The 15,678-nt window shown below is 47.7% G+C and overlaps 1 protein-coding gene across 5 annotated transcripts in view; it reads right to left on the reverse strand.

The window, feature by feature from the left end:
- The window catches only part of kank1a (KN motif and ankyrin repeat domains 1a), a 430,902-nt gene that overhangs the window by 262,670 nt on the left and 152,554 nt on the right, over window positions 1-15,678 (reverse strand). For all 5 annotated transcript variants that reach the window (XM_038804689.1, XM_038804690.1, XM_038804682.1 and 2 more), the window contains exon 2: window positions 8,246-8,388. The gene's annotated coding sequence lies outside the window, so the exon portion shown is untranslated. The remainder of the gene's footprint in view (window positions 1-8,245; window positions 8,389-15,678) is intronic.

The raw sequence follows: 15,678 nt of genomic DNA on the forward strand, positions 1-15,678 counted from the left end.
TCCCTTCTCCGACCCAGACCCCTGACAGCACCCTATCACTCACCCCTCTATCGGGAAGCAAGGGAAATCCTTCCACCTGTCGTCTGGCAAATGCCTTCACCTGCAGGTATCTAAACGTGTTCCCCGGGGGGAGCTCAAATTTCTCCTCCAGCTCTCCCAGGCTCGCAAACCTCCCCTCTATGAACATGTCCCTCAGTTGCCTGATGCCCGCCCTGTGCCAGCTCTGGAATCCCCCGCCAGTGTTCCCCGGGACAAATCTATGGTTCCCTCTCAGTGGCGCCGCCATCAGACCCCCCACTTCCCCCCTGTGTCGCCTCCACTGCCCCCAGATTTTCAGGGTGGCCGCCACTACCGGACTCGTGGTATACCTTGTGGGGGGGAGCGGCCATGGTGCCGTTACTAGCGCCCCCAGGCTTGTATTGCCGCAGGACGCCCTCTCCATACGTTTCCAAGCTGCCCCCTCCCCCTCCATCACCCACTTGCGCACCATCGATGCGTTCGCCGCCCAGTAGTATCCGGAAAGATTGGGTAGCGCTAATCCTCCCCTGTCCCTACTCCGTTCCAAGAAAATCCTTCTCACTCTAGGGGTGCCATGTGCCCACACATAGCCCATAATGCTGCTAGTTACCTTCTTGAAGAAGGCCCTGGGGAGAAAGATGGGCAAGCACTGAAACAGAAACAAGAACCTCGGGAGGACCGTCATTTTGACTGACTGCACCCTCCCTGCTAGCGACAGCGGTACCATGTCCCACCTCTTGAACTCCTCCTCCATCTGCTCCACCAGCCTTGAAAAGTTCAGCTTGTGGAGGGTCCCCCAGTTCCTTGCCACCTGCACCCCCAAGTACCTGAAGCTCTTTACTGCTCTCCTAAAGGGGAGCCGCCCAATTCCCTCCCCCTGATCTCCCGGGTGTATCACAAAGACCTCACTTTTACCCACATTTAATTTATATCCCGAAAAGTCCCCAAACTCCGCTAGTATTTCCATTACCTCCGGCATTCCCCCTTCCGGGTCCGCCACATATAACAACAAATCATCCGCATAGAGTGATACCCGATGTTCCTCCCCTCCCCTTGTCAGTCCTCTCCACCCCCCTGAACCCCTCAGTGCCATCGCCAACGGTTCGATCGCTAATGCAAATAGTAAGGGGGAAAGGGGGCATCCCTGCCTGGTACCTCGATGGAGCCCAAAATACTCTGACCTCCTCCCGTTTGTAACCACACTCGCCATCGGGGCCGAATACAGCAGCTTCACCCACTTGATAAATCCCTCCCCAAACCCAAACCGTTCCAGCGTCTCCCACAGGTATTCCCACTCCACCCTATCGAATGCCTTCTCCGCATCCAGTGCTACCACTATCTCAGCCTCCCCCTCCACTGCTGGCATCATAATCACATTCAACAGTCTCCGGACATTTGTGTTAAGTTGTCGTCCCTTTACGAACCCCGTCTGGTCCTCATGGATTACCCCTGGCACACAATCCTCTATTCTGGTTGCCAGGACCTTTGCCAACAGTTTGGCATCTACATTCAAGAGGGAGATAGGCCTGTAGGACCCGCACTGTACAGGGTCTTTGTCCCGCTTCAGGATCAAGGAGATCAGGGCCTGTGACATTGTCGGGGGCAGAACCCCCCCCTCTCGCGCCTCATTGAAGGCTCGCACCAGCACTGGACCCACCAAGTCCACATACTTCTTATAAAATTCCACCGGGAACCCATCCGGCCCCGGCGCCTTCCCCGCCTGCATCTGGCCTATCCCTTTAACTAGCTCCTGCAGCTCTATCGGCGCCCCCAGCCCCTCCACCCGTTCCTCCTGGACCTTTGGGAACCTCAATCTATCGAGGAAGTTCTCCATTCCCCCCCTCCTCCTGGGCGGCTCAGACCGGTACAATTCCCTGTAGAAATCCCTGAAGACCCCGTTCACCTCTTGCCCCTTCTGCACTACGTTCCCTCCCTTCTCTCTCACTCCCCCAATCTCTCTGGCTGCATCTCGCTTGCGCAGCTGGTGTGCTAGCATCCTGCTCGCCTTTTCCCCGTACTCATAGACCGCGCCCTGTGCCCTTCTCCATTGCGTCTCCGCCTTCCTAGTGGTCAGTAGGTCAAACTGGGCCTGTAAACTGCGCCGCTCCCTCAACAGCCCCTCCTCTGGTGTCTCCGCATATCTCCTGTCCATTTCTATAAGTTCCCCCACCAGTCTCTCCCTCTCCTGCCTCTCCTTCCTTTCTCTGTGTGCCCTTATGGAGATCAGCTCTCCTCTGGTCACTGCTTTCAGGGCCTCCCAGACTACCCCCACCTTCACCTCGCCCGTGTCGTTCGTGCCCAGATATCTCTCAATGCCCTTCCGGACCCTTCCGCACACCTCATCGTCCGCCAGCAGCCCCACATCCAGGCGCCACAACGGGCGCTGGTCCCGTGCTTCCCCCAGTTCTACCTCTACCCAGTGTGGTGCATGGTCCGAAATCGCAATGGCCGAGTACTCCGTGTCCTGCACTCTCGAAATCAGCCCCCTGCTCAGTACAAAAAAGTCTATTCTGGAGTACACCCTGTGGACGTGGGAGAAAAAAGAATACTCCCTCGCCCTTGGCCTGCCAAATCTCCAAGGGTCTACCCCCCCCATCTGCTCCATGAACCCCCTTAGCACCTCTGCCGCTGCCGGCCTCCTATTCGTCCTGGAACTCGATCTGTCCAGCCCAGGGTCGAGCACTGTATTGAAGTCCCCCCCCATGATCAGGCCCCCTGCCTCCAGACCCGGAATGAGGCCCAACAGGCGCCTCATAAAACCCGCGTCATCCCAATTCGGGGCATACACATTCACCAGCACCACATTCTCTCCCTGCAGCCTACCCTTCACCATCACGTACCTACCCTCCTTATCTGCTACCACCTGCGCCGCCACGAACGACACCCTCTTTCCCACCAAAATCGCCACCCCCCGGTTCTTTGCGTCCAAGCCTGAGTGGAACACCTGTCCCACCCACCCCCTTCTCAGGCGTACCTGGTCTACTACTCTCAAGTGAGTCACCTGCAACATTGCCACATCCGCCTGCAGTCCCTTTAGGTGTGAAAAAACCCTTGCTCTCTTGACCGGCCCATTCAGCCCCCTCACGTTCCAAGTAACCAACCGGGTCGCGGAGCGACCTGTCCCTTTCCCCTGTCTATTAGCCATGTCCTGTCCCCTGTTCGCCCCGGGTCGACCCTCCCCTTCTGACCCGTTCCCCATGGCGATGGCCCCCCCCCCCCTCTCTCCTCCCGTTCTTCCCTTCCCGTCCTCGGCCTTTCCAGCAGCAACCCGGTATCCCCCCCTAACCCCCCTCCCCCCCCCCCCCCCCCCCCCCCCTGGCTAGGACCCCTCCTAGCCGCGGTGTATCCACCATCGTACTCCCGAGAGTCAGCTGATTTTCGCTGACCCGGCTGCCCCTGCCACACTCCCCCCCCCCCTTGCCATCCCTCTCTGACCCCGCTTCAGCGCGGGAAAAGCCGCCATTGCTGGCCACACCCCACTCTTCTCTCCTCCCCCTTCCTCCGTCCCGCGCGCGGGAAACAGGGGAAAGCCCGCGCTTTCGCCCGGCCACACCCTACCCCGCCATCTTCAATTCCACCCCCGTCCCCATCCAAGCCCATAAAAAAGCCCCCTTAAAACGAGAGGAAGAAAAAAGAGAAAAAGAAAACCCGCATAACCAACTTGCACCCCCCCCGTCCCGCCTCCCCAACTTAACAATATAACAATATAAATAACAAATCTCAAATAAATACATAAATACATAACTATGCCTGCAAAACTAAATAACTACCCAATAATAACGTATTTAACCATCACCCTCCATCGAACAGAACAGTAACCATAACCCTTAAAGAACAGATCAAAAAAAAAACAGTAAAAAAAAAAAAAGCCCCCCCTACAACAACAATAATTAAGGGAAGTTGGCAACGGGAAGAGACACACAAAAAGGAACAAAGAAACCCCCCATAACACAAGTTTCAAAGAAACCAAACGATCCATCAACTTTAACCAAGTTCCGACCTGGCCTAAGAAAGACATGGGCCACTTGATCAGTCAAGGGTACTCGGGTGGCCTCGACCGCCGGCGTTCCCCAAGTTCTAGTTCAGGTCCAGCTTTTCCTCCCGAACAAAAGTCCATGCCTCCTCTGGGGTCTCAAAGTAATGGTGCTGGTCCTTGTAGGTGACCCACAAGCGCGCTGGCTGCAGCATTCCGAACTTGATCCTCTTTGCGTGCAGCACCGCCTTCGTCCGGTTAAACCGGGCCCGCCGCTTTGCCACCTCCGCACTCCAGTCCTGATATATCCGCACCGTCGAATTCTCCCATTTGCTGCTTTTCTCCCTCTTGGCCCACCTCAGCACTTTCTCCCGATCACAGAAACGCTGGAATCGCACCAGCACCGCCCTCGGGGGCTCGTTCGCCCTAGGCCGCCTAGCCATGACCCGATATGCTTCTTCCAGCTCCAGAGGCGATGGACCGGCCCCCTCTCCCATCAGGGAGCTCAGCATCTCCGCTACATATTTCGGGAGATCAGGCCCCTCCAGGCCTTCTGCTAGGCCCAGGATCCTCAAGTTCTTCCGCCTCATTCGAGTGTCCAGCTCCTCAAAGCGGCTCTGCCATTTCAGGTGGAGTGCCTCGTGCACCTCCACCTTTCCCACGAGGACCGTGGCCTCCTCCTCCCTTGCAGTCATCTCCTGCTGCAGCTCTCTTATCGACGCCTCTTGGGTCGCCTGGGCCCCCATCAGCCTTGTGGTCGTCGCGTTCATGGACTCTAAGAGTTCCACTTTCAGCTCCGTAAAACACCGGAGGAGAGCAGCCTGCTGCTCCTCCGCCCATTTTCTCCAATCTTCTAGTGCGCCACCGGCCGCCATTTTGGTCCTCTTCCCCCGCTTTTTTCGGGGAGCTGCTGCCGTTTTTTTTGTCGCCCCACTCCGAGTACCGACCATAAAGTTGGTCTCACTCTCCTCAGGGAGCCTTCCCCCACCGGGATTCGTCTTTACAGTACCGTCAGGGCCCTCCAATCGGCCCTTAAACACCTTTGTCGCAGGAGCTGCCAAATGTGCGACTTAGCTGGTCATAGCCGCAACCGGAAGTGCATGCTATGTCTTAAGTGCCTATCTAAATGCTTAAATGTTTTGAGTGTTTCACCTTGACTACCCTTTCAGGCAGTGCATTCCAGATGCCCACCACCCTCTGGGTAAGGTTTTCCTCAAACTCCCTCCAAATATTTACGGACAGCATGGTAGCACAAGTGGATAGCACTGTGGCGATACAGCGCTAGGGTACCAGGTTCGATTCCCCACTGGGTCACTGTCTGTGTGGAGTCTGAACGTTCTCCCAGTGTCTGCGTGGGTTTCCTCCGGGTGCTCCGGTTTCCTCCCACAGTCTAAAGACATGCAGGTTAGGTGGATTGCCCATGCTAAATTGCCCTTGTCCAAAAAGGTTAGGAGGGGTTATTGGGTTACGGGTGGGCTGAATGGCCTCCTTCTGCACTGTATGTTCTATGTATATCCTGCCCATCATGTTAAATCTATGCACCCTGATTATTGACCCCTCGACTAAGGAAAAATGCTCCATCCTATCTGCCCTAAGTCCTTCTTAATTTTTTACACCTTGATGAAGTCGCTCCCCCTCAGCCACTCTATTCTAACGAAACAACCCCAGCCTAATCAGCCTCTCTTCATAGCGGAAACACTCCAGCCCAGGCAACATCCTGGTGATCACCTCTCTAATGCAATCACATCCCTCTTGTCGTGTGGCGACCAAAGCTGCAAATACTACCCTAGATGTGGCCCCTGCTCTTATATTCTATGCCTCGGCTAATAAAGGCAAGTATCTCATACGCTTTCTTAACCACCTTATCTACCCATCCTGCTGCCTTCAGGGATATATGGACATGCTCCCCAATGTCCCTCTGATCATCTGTGCTTCCTAGAGTGCTACCGTTCATTGTATACTCCTTTGCCTTGTTAGCCCTCCCAAAATGCATCACCTCACTTTTCAGTGTTAAATCCCATTTCACACTATTCTGCACATTTGACATGACCGTCAAGACCATCCTGCACTCAAAAGCTTTCCCCCTTGTTAATTTCCATATCACCAATTTCCATCAACTGTGAACTTATGGATCATACCTTCTACTTTCACTTCTAGATCATTAATGTACACTACAAACAGCAAGGGACGCACCATCAATCCCTGCAGTGCAACACGAGACACAGGCTTCCTATCACAAAAACAACCTTTGATGATCACCCTCTGCTTCCTGCCACTAAACCAATTTTGGATGCAATTTGCCAAATTGCCCTGGATGCCATTGGCTCTTCCCTTTTTGTCCACAGCTGGTAGTATCCACAACTGGTAGCATTTTAATTCATTTTCACCTTTTGATTTAAAAACTATCTGATATAGTTAGGACTCAACGTGATGTAGGTAGTCTGATTATAGCTGCAAATGTTATCACAACATAAAGCATTTTTAATCAGAGGGTCTAATCCACCATTTGTAAGTAACCAATTTTTAAATAACCAGAACTATGTTTGTAACTAAGAAACGGAATATGAAACCCTATTGTAATGTGCTTATTTGCATCCTTCCACCCAAAGATCAGCTTAATTAAAAAGCCTCCTTGAAGGCCCAAAATTATTGCCATTCATCAAAATCTGCAATTTGATTAACTTGATCTAGAGGTAGTTCTTTTTTTAAAAAACAAGACTAGCACAAACATCAGTAAAACTCAGTTTGTGCTCAATTAACTACCACGTGAAATTCATCATCTTTTATGGTGGCTGTGATGATTTCAGGCAAATTGCACTAAAAACACAGCAAATTGAAAACTCCAGACAGCAATATATTAAAAAATTAACAATAGCATTCGAGTCTCTGATCCCTTAATACCAATTGCAAACTGATAAAGACTAGACAACAGAATATCTGTCAGCAACTAATATAATGCACAGCTCACAAAAGAAAAACATGAATAATTAAACCAAACACAGCCTGTGAACCTTAGGGAATTGAAGTGCTCAACAAATTGAACACAGATCATCAATAATTCAATGCTTTAGCTTAAAACGAAAAAGCATTTATTCATTTTCTTCTCAAGCCTTTTGATAGGGTAGAACAGCTGCAAAACCTCTTCTCCACAATTCTCAAAGATGGGCTTGATACATTCTGTCGTAATACGCCTGTACACATACTCACATTAAATTTACTACCTAATTTGCCCATTAGATTACCCCACACGAGCAATACTGATTCAGAATTGAAATAGGTACCATTAGTCTTCAATATATTTCATGATCTCAGTTGCACAACACTTTGCACCTCCTTTTTTATATTTCAGCAACAAAGTATCCTCAAAATGAGGAACCAAATTTGAGGAATGAATCACCAATTTCATTACCAACCCACAATAAAATGTTTACAGGGCAATAATCAAGATATGTGGAAATATATGGATGTAGCGGAGATTTGAATATCAATGGCTTGACTATTACTTTTATTTTGTGACAGTGTATGGCATGTTGTCGGGTAGAAATGCTTATTAATGATCTTGGTGGTGGTTACACGGTGAATAAATAAAGAATCCTGAAATGTTAATTTACCTACCGATCCTTTGTGACTTGTCCTCCTTTTAGACCCTTCGGAGTAATGTGTGTTTTATAATACACTGTTGCCTGAGCATGCTTCAACACCCGCCACATATTTTAAAAACTAATTTTTCAACAAAGGCACAATCTGTGGGCAACTTAACCTTGAGCTACAGGAGTTGAGGTTTCAGGCCAATGACCTTTCATCAGAACGGTATTGATGAAATGTGAGATGTCGAAAGGTGATTGAACGGAAACCAAAATTGACAATTTCTCTCTCCACAGATGCTGACTGACCAGATTTCCAACTGTTGCAGTAGTTTGTTCTAAAATTCTATAAAAAGAGCGCAATTCAAGAGGTAATACAAAAGTCTAAAAACGATAATACCAAATGTGCTTTTCAATAAAGAATTACTAATCCTCCAGCACACATTTGACAAAAGTGTCTTGCATTGTCCAGCATGCAGTAAAAGTAAAGCATCAGGTTTTGAAGCAAACCAATTGCACTTCACATATCAACAGACAATAAAAAAGATAAAATGAAAGGACCATTTGCATGTCTCAATAAATGTTGGCCACTTAAGGCCTTCCAGCTTGTGTGGTGTTTACTCGACACAAAAAGTCTTCCCAACAGAAATAGTAAAGAATGAGATCTTACCTTACAGCCGATACAGCGCACAAGGACCTTCTCCACAAATGTTTTACTCCAAATCTTTCCAGAGACAGTTGCCAAATGGATTAGAAGCTTGTCTACTCCAATCAACGCAAACTAATTTAAGATCTTCCAAAGCTTCCAAATGCCTATTAAAAAAAAAGAAAACATTGTTAGAAGTGGAGAGCCAAATGGAACTCACAGTCATGAAAAGTCCTTCTGATCCAAGTGCTGATGAAAATATTAACCATCTGGGGCTACAAAATATTTATACACCCTTGTCAGTTATTGTTTTGGTAGAAGTGAGCAGGGAAGTATTTTACACAAAGCTGGTCGAGATTATCACACACTACTCCATTACAGAAAACGGTCAAATGTTTCATTTTCCAAATCTTTCCTCTGGTAAAGAATTTTGCTGTTGTTAGTACAGAAAATGACTGGATTGGTACAAACTCAATATCATGCATTTATGCAACTTATGACATTACTTCAAATAGAGTTTTTAAAACAAGCCATTCACAGCAGAACACAACATTTCCATGGTACTAAGAATTCATGGACCAGTCCCAGCCATTAGTTCACTGACCCAATGTTTGCTGGTTCTCGGCTAGGTTGCAAGAATATTAAATTTGTGCAGACACATAGCCAGCCACCCTTCGTAAAGGAGAAATAGCTTCTGAAAATTTAATGCACAATTAATTTTAAGTTACTAATTTTAGATACAAGATTTTCAGGGCTCACATACATTTTAAATATATATTTGAACAGCCCTTTTGGACCCTACTCAATATTAGGGTCACCACTAGGTCAGCTGGTAATCCAGCATGGTTAGCATTGCTGAAACAGTTCTACTGTTTAGGTTGAGTTTCCAGTAAAGTGCGTAGAGTTCACATGGATAAGGTGTATATACAACGGCTCGGAGTGACAAGCACAGAATGGTTGTAAACAGACGGTATCGCAGACAGAGTGCAAAGTCTGGATTTTGCTGCAAGGGAGAGTTCAGGGCAAGAGGCATGGGGGAGGGTGAGAAAGAGAATATGCTGCTTTTGGCCTCCCAAGCCTGCAGCGATTCATGTCACGGGTTCACAAATGAATCTACCTACAGTTTAACCTTGAATCAACTTTAGCCATTATAATAAATTGATCTAACAGATATAGTAGGTCCCTGTTTTAAGTTGCCTCAATCAGTTATTTCACTTTCGTGCCATGGATATAACAGTGCCAGTAAATGCACAACTTTGTCTGCTTTAGTAACATGACCCAGATCAGCATCATCTTTGAGTGACTTCTCCCACTCCCAGAAACTCTCACTCACTACTTCCCTGCTGACTCTCCTTCTCACTGCCCCTCTCCTGAGGCTTTGCTCACAAGGGTCCCGCCAGCAGGTAGTGGGCAGCAGGTTGTTCAGCAGGTATGGGGCAGTTAGCAAGAGAAAGTCAACCTGCGGAATAGGCAGCAAGCAGGTTGTAAGTAGATGAGTTAGCAGAAAATATTTTATAATTTTAATATTTTTAATTAAAAAGTTATTTCATTTACCAAAAAGAAACTTAGCAGCGTAAAGTATTTCAACTTACAGGGTGCAAGGTTTGAATTTTTTTTTGTCTAATGGGGAAGGTCCTAAAGAACCCGATTGTAGTTTTTACATTGGTTTTCATGGGAAAGTTCGATTCACTTAAAGTCATTGGTTGAGATTTTCAGGAACACAAAGTTGAGAGCTTACTGTAGATTAAAAGTTACATTATTTTGGGATGGCAGCAGGGTTCAGGGGTGACAATACAACCACAGTACATGGCAGTTTGTAGTTAACATGTAGATCTCAGATGAGCATATCTTCAGGAAGCGTCTTCATCTCTTAACTTCTGCTCAGGAGTCATTGAGCTAGAGTCAAAGGTGTAGACATTGCATGGTAGACGAGGGAAGAGTTATCTGGACACTTTGATCCAGAATGCAGTCACACCCCTTGGGTTCGGAAATGCTGCAGGTGTGCTTATTATTGACGGACAAAGGAGAGTGTGACTGAGAGTCAGGAAGGTAACGGGGCCCAAGTTGCAGTGCTGGAGGAAGCTTGGCGTTTGCCTTATCCACACAGAGTCAGAAAGACAGACAGTGGTTAGATAAGTTCTCCAGTGAGCTAGAGAAGACACAGGCAGAGTGAGGGACAGCAAAGGTGAGAGTTTGGGAATTTGAAGCTGGGTTGGGAGGTGGTGCTTTTTATTCTTGGTAGGTGACTGGTAAGTAGTTATTTCTTTTCATTTGTCTAATTTATTTATTTTTTGGAATTGTAGTTGTATAAGTTTAAAGGTTTTTAAGGTTTAAAAGGCAGGAGATCCCAGACCCATATGATGCTCCTCATGTGCGATGTGGGAGCTCAGGGACACGTCCACTGTCCCTGGCTCCTTTACGTGCAAGAAGTGGGTCCAGTTACAGCTCCTGATAGACCGCTTGACGGCTCTGGAGCTGCGGATGGACTCACTTTGGAGCATCCGCGATGCTGAGGACGTCGTGGATAGCACGTTTAGCGAGTTGGTCACACCGCAGGTGAAAGTTACTGAGGGAGATAGAAAATGGGTGACCAAAAGACAGAACAAGAGTAGGAAGGCAGTGCAGGTGTCACCTGCGGTCATCTCCCTGCAAAATAGATATACCGCTTTGGATACTGTTAAGATAGCTCACCAGGGGGAAAGCAGCAGCAGCCAGGTTCATGGCACTGTAGCTGGCTCTGCTGCACAAGAGGGCAGGAAGAAGAATGGCAGGGCTATAGTGATAGGGGACTAAATCGTAAGGGGACTAGACAGGCAGTTCTGCAGATGCAATCGAGACACCAGGATGATATGTTGCCGTCCTGGTCCAAGGGTCAAAGATGTCTCGGGGCAGGTGCAGGACATTCTTGGGAGTTTGGGGGGGGGGGGGGGGGCATGAATAGCCAGCTATTGTGGTGCACGTAGGCACCAGCAATATAGGTAAAAAATGGGATGAAGTCCTACAACTTGAATTCAGGGAGTTAGGAGTTAAACTAAAAAGTAGGACCTCAAAAGGTAATAATCTCAGGATTGCTATCAGTGCCACGAGCGAGTCAGAGTAGGAATGCTAGGATAGATAGGATGAATGCGTGGCTCAAGAAACGGTGCAAGAGGGAGGAATTCGAATTCCTTGGGCATTGGAACCGGTTCTGGGGGAGGTGGGACCAGTACAAACCGGGCGGTCTGCATCTGGGGAGGACTGGAACCAATGTCCGAGGGGTAGTGTTTGCTCGTGTCGGGGATGCTTTAAACTAATGTGGCAGGGGGGGTGGGATCCGATGTAGGAAGTCAGAGGAAAGTAAAACGGGGCCAGAAACAAGAAGCAGGAAGGGGGAAAAGTGTAAAGCAGAGAAGCCATAGTCAAATATCAAAAAGGGCCACAGTACAGGGTACAGTGACTGAGGAGAGTGTGAAAAGGGAGGTGGCCAATGCAGGAGTGAGGGTGTTGTACCTAAATGCGCGCAGTATACGGAACAATGTAAATGAGCTGGTTGCACACATTGAAATTGGCTGGTCCGATGTTGTGGGCATCACAGAGGCATAGCTGCAAGGGGATCAGGGCTGGGATCTAAATATCCAAGGATATCTGTCCTATCGAAAGGACAGACGTGCAAATGTGCAAAAGGGGTGGGGTTGCATTGTTATTTAGGAATGAAGTAAAATCAATAGCAAGGAGCGATATACGATCAGACGGCATAGCATCTCGGTGGGTAGAGTTGAGGAATTGCAAAAGTAAAAACACCCTGATGGGAGTTATGTACAGGCCCCCCAGCAGTAGTCAGGATGTGGGGCAGAAAATAAATCAAGAGACAGAAAAGGCATGTAAAACAGGCAATATTACAATAATCATGGGGGACTTCAATATGCAGGTGGACTGGGACAATCAGGTTGGTAGTGGATCCCAAGAAATGGAATTTGTGGAATGTCCAAGAGATGTTTTTTTGGAGCAGCTTGTGACAAAGCCTACTGGGGAACAGGCAATTCTGGATTTGGTTATGTGGAATGAGGCAGACTGGATTAGGGAACTTAAGGTGAGGGAACCCTTAGGGAGCAGTGACCACAATATGATAGAATTTACCCTGCAGTTTGAGTAGGAGAAGCTGGAATCAGATGTAGCAGTATTACAATGAAATAAGGGTAACTACAAAGACATGAGGGAGGAGCTGGCCAGAGTTGATTGGAGAAGGAGCAGAGCAGGGAAGGCAGTGGAACAGCAATGGCAGGAGTTTTTGGGAGCTATTAGGGAGACACAACAGAAATTCATCCCAAGGAGGATGAAACATGCTAAGGGGAGGACAAGGCATCCATGGCTGACGAGCGATGTCAAGGACAGCATAAAGGCTGAAGAAAAAGCATAAAAAGTGGCGAGAATTAGTGGGAAACCAGAGGATTGGGAAGCCTTTAAAAGCGAGCAGAGGACAACTAAAAAAGGAATAAGGGGGGAAAAAGATGAAGTACGAGTGCAAGCTAGCTAATAATATAAAGGAAAATAGGAAAAGATTTTTTCAATATATAAAAGGTAAGAGGCGCAAAAATAGACATTGGACCACTAGAAAATGTGACTGGAGAAGTAATAATAGGAAACAAAGAAATAGCAGATGAATTGAAGTGTTACTTAACATCAGTCTTCATGGTGGAAGACACCAGTGGGATGCCAGAGCTCCAGGAGAACCAGGGGGCAGAGGTGAGAGCAGCGACCATTACAAAGGAGAAGGTTCTGGGGAAACTGAAAGGTCTGAAGGTGGATACGTCACCTGGCGGGACCAGATGGACTACACCTCAGGATCCCAAATGAGATAGCCGAGGAAATTGTGGAGGCGTTAGTGATGATCTTTCAGGAATCACTGGAGGCAGGAAGGGTCCCAGAATTTAACACTACTGTTTAAGAAGGGAGGGAGGGAGGCAGAAGACAGGAAACTATAGGCCGGTTAGCCTGACTTCAGTCATTGGTAAGATTTTAGAGTCTGTTATTAAAGATGAGATCGCTAAGTACTTGGAAGTGCATGGTAAAATAGGACTGGGTCAGCATGGCTTTGTCAAAGGGAGGTTGTGTCTGACAAATCTGTTCGGGTTCTTTGAGGAGGTAACAAGCAAGTAGATAAAGGAGCACCAGTGGACGTGATTTATTTTGATTTCCAGAAGACCTTTGACAAGGTGCCCGATAGGAGACTGTTAAATAAGTTAAGAGATCATGGTGTTCAGGGTAAGATCCTGGCATGGATAGAGGATTGACTCACTGGCAGAAGGCAGAGAGAGTGGGGATAAAGGGGTCTTTTTCAGGATGGCAGCCGCTGACTAGTGGTGTGCCTCAGGGATCTGTGCTGGGACCACAACTTTTTACAATATACATTAATGATCTGGAAGATGACATTGAAGGCACTGTTGCTAAGTTTGCAAATGATACAAAGATCTGTAGAGGGACAGGTTGTATTGAGGAAGCAAGGGGGTTGTAGAAGGACTTGGACAAGCTAGGAGAGTGGGCAATAAAGTGGCAAATGAAATACAATGTGGAAAAGTGGACGGTTATGCACTTTGGAAGGAGGAATCTAGGCATAGACTATTTTCTAAATGGGGAAATGCTTTGGACATCAGAAGCACAAAGGGACTTGGGAGTCATTGTTCACGATTCTCTTAAGGTTAATGTGCAGGTTCAGTCGGCAGTGAGGAAGGCAAATCCAATGTTAGCATTCATGTCAAGAGGGCTAAAATACAAGACCAGGGAGTTACTTCTGAGGTTGTAGAAGGCTCTGGTCAGACCCCATTTGGAGTATCGTGAGCAGTTGTTTTGGGCCCTGTATCTAAGGAAGGATGTGCTGGCCTTGGAAAGAGTCCAGAGGAGGTTCACAAGAATGATCCCTGGAATGAAGAACTTGTCGTATGAGGGACGTTTGAGGACCCAGGGTCTGTACTCGTTGGAGTTTAGGAGGATGAGAGGGGATCTTATTGAAACATACAAGATACTGCGAGGCCTGGATAGAGTGGACGTGGAGAGGATTTTTCCACTTGTCGGAAAAACTAGAACCAGAGGACACCATCTCAGATTAAAGGGATGATACTTTAAAACAGAGATGAGGAGGAATTTCTTCAGCCAGAGGGTGGTGAATCTGTGAAACTCTTTACCGCAGAAGGCTGTGAAGGCCAATTCACTGAGTGTCTTTTAAGACAGAGATAGATAGGTTCTCGATTAATAAGGGGATCAGGGGTTATGGGGAGAAGGCAGGAGAATGGCGATGGAGAAAATATCAGCCATGGTGGAATGGCAGAGCAGACTCGATGGGCCAACTGGCCTAATTCTGCTCCTATGTCTTATGGTCTTATAAGGGCAATGTCTACAGGGTGGATGAGCAAGCAGACAATGACATGATGGTACAGGAGGCCATCTAAGTGCAGGCAGAGAAAAGGGAATGTGGCTGTGTTACAGTCTAGTATAGGAAGGGAAATAGATACAGTTCTCTTCAGCAGGGACCAGGTTGTGGGGCCCACCCCGTGCCAGAGTTAAAAACACCTCCACATACCTGGAGAACAAATTGGGAGAGGAAGGAGGAGGATCCAAATGCCATGGTCCATGTAGGAGACAAAAGACAGGTAAGGATTAACAATGAGGTTGAGCTGAGGGATTTGAAGAGCTTGGGTCTAAATGAATAAGCAGTACCTCAAAAGGAGATAACCTCTGGAGTATCAACAGCTATGCACAAGTTGGAACAGGGTTAAACAGATCAGAGAGAGAGTTGAATGTCAGGCTCCAAAAGTGGTGCGGGGGATGGGGGGGTTGGAGTCACTGGCACCCGGACTGGGAAAGGAGGAAGCTGTCTCATTGAGGTGGACTCCACTTAAACCAGGCTAGGGCCTGTATCATGGCAAATCAAATAATGTGGACTACAGATAGGGCTTCAACCAAAAAAGGGAAACTGTGCAAAAATCATGCCCTGGCTACATGAGAAGAGAGTGGGTTCGGAGGGAAATTAGTTTTCAATGGTAACACCATCAGCAATCGGGATCAAATCTGGAAGGAAATGGTAAATGTAGAAAGCATTCATAACATTTGTACCAAGGATGACAAATGGAGATAAATAGGTGTTATCTTGGCCATTACAGCAATGTAGTTTCATAATGGCCATGCCATCTAACAATTGCATGGTGCTTGATGTTTGAAAAGGGACAAAATCAAAGAGTAGCAGGGTTCGACCTGACTACAAAAGGAAAAGGACTGCAGCTCAAAATAGCAAGAAGCAGAATCAGTCTGAGTGACAAGAAGAATCAACAGGGGCAACAACAAACACTGGTGAGGAGTTTGTGATTAATCCTCAAACAGAATGGAAAATCAAGTTGGCTAAAATAGCTTGGAGGGATGAGGGGATGTGGAGAAAGGATGCAAATGTGTCTTGCAGGGAAAGAATCAGCCATGGTCATAATAAATGG

The sequence above is a fragment of the Scyliorhinus canicula genome, chromosome 8 (assembly GCF_902713615.1).
Source record: "Scyliorhinus canicula chromosome 8, sScyCan1.1, whole genome shotgun sequence".
Lineage (NCBI taxonomy): Eukaryota > Metazoa > Chordata > Chondrichthyes > Carcharhiniformes > Scyliorhinidae > Scyliorhinus > Scyliorhinus canicula.